This window comes from Nycticebus coucang, chromosome 18 (assembly GCF_027406575.1).
Source record: "Nycticebus coucang isolate mNycCou1 chromosome 18, mNycCou1.pri, whole genome shotgun sequence".
NCBI lineage: Eukaryota > Metazoa > Chordata > Mammalia > Primates > Lorisidae > Nycticebus > Nycticebus coucang.
This window is the reverse complement of record NC_069797.1, coordinates 45,686,895-45,694,461: the sequence shown is the minus strand read 5'-3', so window position 1 is coordinate 45,694,461 and position 7,567 is coordinate 45,686,895. Positions and strand designations below refer to the sequence as shown.

The 7,567-nt window shown below is 41.2% G+C and overlaps 1 pseudogene; it reads right to left on the bottom strand.

The window, feature by feature from the left end:
- Positions 1-647: 647 nt before the first annotated feature.
- LOC128571096 (armadillo repeat-containing protein 8-like) lies at positions 648-7,262 on the bottom strand (annotated as a pseudogene).
- Between the last annotated feature and the right edge of the window lie 305 nt (positions 7,263-7,567).

The window sequence follows — 7,567 nt, the reverse complement described above, 5'->3', positions numbered from 1 at the left end:
GGTCAGGAATTTGGGCAGGGCACAGCTGGCTGGTTATTCTGTTCCACATAGTATTGACAAAGAATTCAACTAGTGGGTGAGCAGAAGACAGCTTCATTCCCACTTCTTTTTTTTTTTTTTTTTTATCATTCCACAAAGCTTTTATTCACATTAAACTTGCACAGTAGCAAAAAAAATCAAAACATAAAACTAAGCCACATATCAAAGAACAATATACAATAAAGATTTGAATTTCTCAATGGCATTGGAAGGTATTTCCATAAACAACATTTACAATTCTAATGTTAGGTCTTTCAAGGTGTCTGAAGCTTCACAGTGCTAAACTTTTTATCAGAACACATGCAAAAATGTGCAACATAATTATTCATAGTAAAGACACAAAAAAAGCACACCAGTTATTTATCATTCCAGCACGGTCATGCCACTCTATGTTCTAAAAACAAACAAACAACCCCACAAATCTGGGTCCCATTCATTCTTCATTTATGCCTTTAGTCACTCTGCTTTATTATATTCTTTTTTTTTTCTTTTTTTTTTTTTTTTTTTTTTTTTTGTGATTTTTGGCCGGGGCTGGGTTTGAACCCACCACGTCCGGCATATGGGACCAGCGCCCTACTCCTTGAGCCACAGGCGCCGCCCTGCTTTATTATATTCAAACAGTCACTGTTAGTGCTCTTCACCACGACTTTCAGGTTGATGTCACTCCCTGCCTGCTGGCTGTCAGGACTGGGGGACGCCCCTCTCCCAGACTCACCTTCTTCCGGATGTCTTCATCATTTGCTCCAAGAGAGGCATAGAGCTTGAATGCAGCCTGGCGGAGTTCATGAGCATGTTTTAAGTCATGATCAGCCTTTTAATATCAGTGATGGCACTCACTGAGCTGGGATACTTGAAATAATCAGCAAGCTGGGATACTTGAAATAATCAGCAAGCATGGCAATGAGGTGATCAGTTATGCTAGCGATTCTCTGCAGTTCAACATCTGGTTCAATCAGATAGGCAAGTGTCTCAGCTCCTTCAACTCTCTCCTCTAGTAATCTCTCCTTACTGCACATTCGAACCAAACAAGGCAAAGTCTTTAGTACAATACAGTTATCATCTGTCCGAATTGCTCCAGCTCTACACATGTAAGTTAAACATTTTGCTGATGTGAGCTGCATCTCAATAGGCTTATCCCTCTGTAACATTTTCACAAAAATCTGTGGTAACAATTCTCCATCAACCAAAACATTTACCAGCGTCATTGATACCTGGGGGTTTTCAAAAGCTAAAACTGAGAAGCATTTCAGTGCTTGCATTCGAACTTTGTAGGACAGTGAGGTTAGTAGGTGAGCAATATTCTGAACTGCACCATGGTTAAATAAAATTGTTTGATGATCTGGCCCATGACACCTTGTAGAACTTTCTGGGCATCAGGGTCAAATAGCCTGTCAACATAGTGGCGACTGCTAGCTGTTACTTCCAAGAGGACGCTCATGCGGATTGGGGTCTCCAACAGGCACGCCATCTTGAGCCTTCCCACCCGGCGGCTCTCCCACTTCTGATTGTCAAAAGTCTAAGCTAAGCCTGGCACTATCAGCCAGGGTAATCAAACTTCTTAAGCAATAGATCAAGGCTCCCAGGGAGAGCGTTCCAAGAGGTCTCCAGTCCAAAGCTTTAAGGCTTTGTATGATCCCGCTTTCAAAATCCGAGAATGTCACTTCTACCCTTGTTTTCTTTACCCAGCAACTCACTTATAAAGCTCAGATTCTAGGGTTAGTCAATGAGATTCTACTGCTCAATTTGCAGCCACCTTTAATCTACCTCTCTGTGATGCTGGCAAATACTCTCCACAGGTGGTTTTGACATTCCAGAGAATACACACAAAAATCCCCAGGAATGAAAAAAAATAGCATTGTAATGCATATTTATTTCCTCTTAAAAATAAACTAGTTAAACCTATGGTCTTCAGTGTCTAAATTGGCACTTATAGTCTTCCTTGGTCCATATGTCAGAAGTAACACAGCACAGTGTGCAACATACACTAAGGGTTGAGTGGCATTCCCACAACACAGAAGGCTGACAGCTATTCGCCTCCTGGTTTGCTTGATTTCAGAGCATTTCTATATATGCCTTAAAATTTACATTGTGTCCTGTTAAGCGGATTAATGTTTTATATTACCTAATTTTAACCAAGCTCATCTTTGCAGAAGAGACAAATTCTTCTTTTAAAAGAATTTTTGCAAATCAAGTATGGCTAGAGGACAATACCAATAACCTAAGCACAAGAGTCAATAACAAAATTAAAAATTACAATCCTACTGTCCCTACCCCTGATGAGCTCTCCATCAGCTACTTTATCAAGCATGATAGGAAAAGCAAAATATTAAGAAGACTATTTGAAAAAATAGGTGGCTATACATCCACCTTCATTTACAACTGACCTTACCCCAAAGGCATATTTGCTAATGTGTATTTAGCTAATACAGTTAGTGAGACATTATTTCATTTTTATCTCATCCTTTAAAATGTTCTGCTTCTGAATATATTTTATAATTGCATAATATATTTGGATAGCAAATTTATATATATTTATTTATATATTTTTATAAATTAATTTGTATATATTTTTTCATATATAATTAATGTAATAATATAATATATAAATTTATATATTTATTTTATTTACAAATACATAAATAAATACCTTTTGCGGGAGGCTTATCAAAATTATCTTAGCGATGAAAGGCATGATTAAAAATATTTTAAAACTACTATTGTAAAGAGCAGACAGATTGTAACAGTGATGGCCAAAAGGAGTGGATAGAGAGAATGTGAGGGAGGAGGAAAGAGCAGAGTAGGTGAATCATGATGGGCCTGGAAAAATTGTTCCTGATGGGAGTATTTGAACCTCCTGTGGGTTTCCCTGACTCCTGGCTGGTCATCAGTCATGCTCACCAGGGCCTGCCCACCCAGTTGTGTGTTACCATGGTTTCTGTGCTGGTCTCCTCCCCAATCAATCCCTTCACCCTCAAACCTAGAATATGAGCTTTGGACCAGGGATAAGCTGTGACTTAGCTCTCCATCCTCAGCCTCTATGTCAGGGCCCTTTCCCTGAAGATACTCTTTGCTTTACCTAGTCCTTGAATACAAATGTCCATTGGGACCACCCAATTAAAATGATTCTCATTAGCACTTGCTGAAGGGATTCCTTTACAATGCAGGCTTCCCCACATCAAGAATAGCTAGTAGAGGAATTATAGGATTGAATGGCAGATCTATTTTCAGATCTCTAAGTGTTCTCCAAACATCTTTCCAAAAGGAATGTATTAATTTGCATTCCCAACAGCAGTGTAGAAGTGTTCCCTTTTCTCCACATCCACGCCAACATCTCTGGTCTTGGGATTTTGTGATATACCCAGAAGACCAAAAATCACATCATAACAAAGATATTTGTACCAGAATGTTTATTGCAGCCCTATTCATAATTGCTAAGTCATGGAAAAAGCCCAAGTGCCCATCGATCCACAAATAGATTTATAAATTGTGGTATATGTACACCATGGAATATTATGCAACCTTAAAGAAAGACGAAGACTTTACCTCTTTCATGTTTACATGGATGGAGCTGGAACATATTCTTCTTAGTAAAGTATCTCAAGAATGGAAGAAAAAGTATCCAATGTACTCAGCCCTACTATGAAACTAATTTATGGCTTTCACATGAAAGCTATAACCCAGTTATAACCCAAGAATAGGGAGAAGGGAGAAAGGGAGGGGAGGGAGTGGAAGGGGGGCGGAGGAAGGGTGATTGGTGGGATTACACCTGCGGTGCATCTTACAAGGGTATATGTGAAACTTAGTAAATGTAGAATGTAAATGTCTTAACACAATAACTAAGAAAATGCCAGGAAGGCTATGTTAACCAGTGTGATGAAAATGTGTCAAACAGTCTATAAAACCAGTGTATGGTGCCCCATGATCACATTAATGTACACAGCTATGATTTAATTAAAAAAAAAAAAGAATAGCTAAAAGAACTCCCAAGCCAAGCATGACCACAAATGTGTTTCCCCATGGTTACAAGGAATCACTAAATTGGTGCAATATTTCTGGAGGGCCATTGGGCAGTATGTATCAGCATAGAAACTGTCCACTTTTGGCCAGTAATCACACTTCGTAGAATTTACCCCAAGCGGATAGTTGGACAAGTGGGAAATGATGTACAGCAGATAAAGCAGACTGTGTTATATGAACATTTAACAAGTACAAAATCAACAATATATGATTGCGACAGAGGAAAAAAAATCACTTAAGTAGTGTGGGTGATTCTGAAAGACTTCCATCCAATGAGCCCAGGTCCAGGCAAACTTGATGTGGGAGACATCAAGATCTCTTGATCTCTCATACGGGTCTCCATTCCCAACTGTCCCTCCGAGGATAAGCATCTAGTCCTGCTCAGTGTGGGAAGCTGGTGTTTAAAGATACATGAGCCACAAGGTGAGCCCTGGATACAAGCCAATCAGAGAATCAGTAACAGGTTCCAATGCTGGAGAAGATACAGGATAAAGTGAACTTCTGAGAAATGTGCTGGCCTCCAGTGGGAAATATTCTAAGAAATTCCACTGCCTTTACAGAGAGGCTTATCACAGAACTGCTATCAAAACCTAGTGAAAACTTCAACCCCCCCCCTGGGTAACCATTAATAGTTCAGTGGCATTCATTCACATACAACACTTACACTCAGTGAAATATCATGTAGCCACTAAAAATTACAGTGTAGTTCTGTATTTATTTGTTAGATTATAAAGTTTAATACAACATATCGAGTGATAAAAAGCAAATTATCTAAGAATTCATGTAGCATGATATCCCATTTTTGTAGAATTGCAGCCATCTAGCTCTATGTATATACAACCTATGTAAATATGTCCTTAGAAAAATGCTTAGATGGAGTTCATCAAAATGTTAGTGGTGGAAATTTCTGCATCATAGTATTGTGAGTGATTAGGGTATTTTTTTTTATTTTAAAAAATTAACATTTTAAATAATAAAGTTACTTCTAAAAAAACATTCTATGGTTATTTCCACTGTCATAGAAGCATATGATTCCCAAACTTTACTCTCAATGACCTATGGTTCTGGCTGTCTGCTATTTAGCTATTCACCCACTTCAGAACTCACCAGAAATGGAACAAAAAACACAATGCATGTTCATCAAGTTTAATTCTATGGCTGTATGTTCATTTGTCTTTTCTCTCTTTACTAAATTAGTCTGTTGGAGATTTTCACTCTGAGAGGGACTAAATCTGTTGTAAGTTACTTTGTACAACTCAGGACATCAGCACTTAGTGCCCCACATTATGCTCAGAAATAATAACTCATTTGAAGGTGCTTGGGTTGGTGAGTGGTTCCTGAACGTCCAGCTGTGTCTGCACCCCCTACTTCCAGAAAGTCTTGTCCCTTAGAACTCAGCTTAGGTCCTCCTGTGGTAAGTGTCTAATCCTCTTACCCCTTGTTCCTTTCCTCCCTGTTAGTTGGCTTCCTCCCTCTTCCCAGGGGACAGTCTTCCATACGAGCATTATAGTCTAATCCTAACACTATATTACATCACAGTCTATTATTGTTGCCTATTTGTTTGTTTTTCCAATTAGACTGTAAACCAGTTGAGGGCAGAGATTTCACTTTATTCATTTTAATAGCCTCAGCCCTGGCACAGGCTCCACACATAATAGGCATTTAACATACATATGTATATTAAATGAATGGGAAGGAATAGAGGTGGGACCTCAGACCATAATTCCTTTCCCAACTCTGGTTTTCTCCCCCTCAGAAACACACTTTTAATGTGCCCAAGACTGAGCCACCATCTACTACTTTTGTACTAGATAGAATTTTCAAACAGGTTGATATTTGTAAAAAGAAGAAGAAAATGAGAAGGAGACTATATTGACCCATTTAATCAGAAAATCTAAGGATGAATCTAGCTTCAGGAATGTGTAAGTCCAGGGATTCAGGCATAATCCTGACGATCCTCTCTGATCCTTTCCCCACAACTTGGTACTGATGCTTTTTTCTGTGTGGTCTTCATTCTTTCCTATTCTGTAAACGGGTCATCCCCAAATTGTAAAGAAGATGACCACCTGCCATCACCAATTTATATCCTTGTAGCTCTCCAGGCTAAAAGGTAGACCACCTCCTCCTTCAAATCCAAAGTTCCAAGAAGAAAGAAAAAAAAAGGATCCTTAGGGAAGGATCCTGATGGGTCCAGCAGGTGGGATCAAAAGTCTACTCCCACCAGAGGAATGCAACAGCATGATTGGCAGATCAATTCTATGCCCTGTTCTTTTTTTTTTTTTTTTTGGTAGAGACAGAGTCTCACTGTACCGCCCTCGGGTAGAGTGCCATGGCGTCACACGGCTCACAGCAACCTCCAACTCCTGGGCTTAAGCGATTCTCTTGCCTCAGCCTCCCGAGCAGCTGGGACTACAGGCGCCCGCCACAACGCCGGGCTATTATGCCCTGTTCTTAATCCTGGTGCATGAGAGCCTCTGATTGGCTCTACCACCGAGTCACATGATTGAGCAGTGGGAAGAGCGATGTCTCAAAGCAGTGGATGGGCATTGCTGAGCTGGAAAAAATAGATGTTTTCTCCAAAACAGTGGGAAAGTAACCTGCACAAGAATCCCTGTTGCTGCCTGAAAAATTCAGTACGAATCTTTGGGCTGGGGGTGATAGGGAGTAATCCTGTGACAAACCAGTTTCTCCCTCCACCTGCCCACTGCCCTTTTCAAAGATTTTGTTTCTCTTTTATTAATGTCCCTGCCAAAATAATTCTGGGTCTTCAAACTTTCAAGACCCCTCAGAACCTCCAGACAAACTGTGACAAGCAAATCCAGGCCCCATCCTCAGCCCAAGAAGCCTCTCACCACAGGGCCTCAGTCAGCTACGGGCTGTGTTGTGCCAGCACCAATCAGTCCCAGGCCTGAGGGCCACTCCCAAGGCCACGCTGCCCCAGGGGGTACCTCCTGCCAAGGTGTTATCGGCAGGCCTCTGTTCCCAAACACCACGTTGGGAAGACTGGTGCGTTCTTGTCTCAGCCTAGCTTTGACAGGCTGGGCCCGTGGCCTGGCCGGTGACTACAAATCAACAGCGCTTTGTCAGCCTGACACACCTTTAAGAAGCTGAAGTGCACACTGAATGGAGGCGTCTGCAGACCTCCTGGCCTCGGCAGCCTCTCTGCGTGTTTGGGTAAAGAAATATGCAGCTCGACCTGTGGTCATCGCTGCCTGAGCCGCTGAGCGGCAATCAACATCAACACCACAAGGACACAATATTTTCTCCCAATTTACAACACGTTCATTTATTTTGGAATTTCTGTGCCAGCTGAGGCTACAGGGCGGTGACAGTGGAAAAGTTGTCCTGGAGCCAAGCAAAAGAGAGTGTTGCAACTGAGCTCCTGTTCTGAAAAAGGGTGCTCGAAAGCAGCAAAAAGCAAGCAAGGCTAAGAGGATGACCTTCCACCAACAGCAGCCACAACTCGTGGGTGCCCAGAGGGAAACAACTAATTAGAGGCCCACTATTGCTC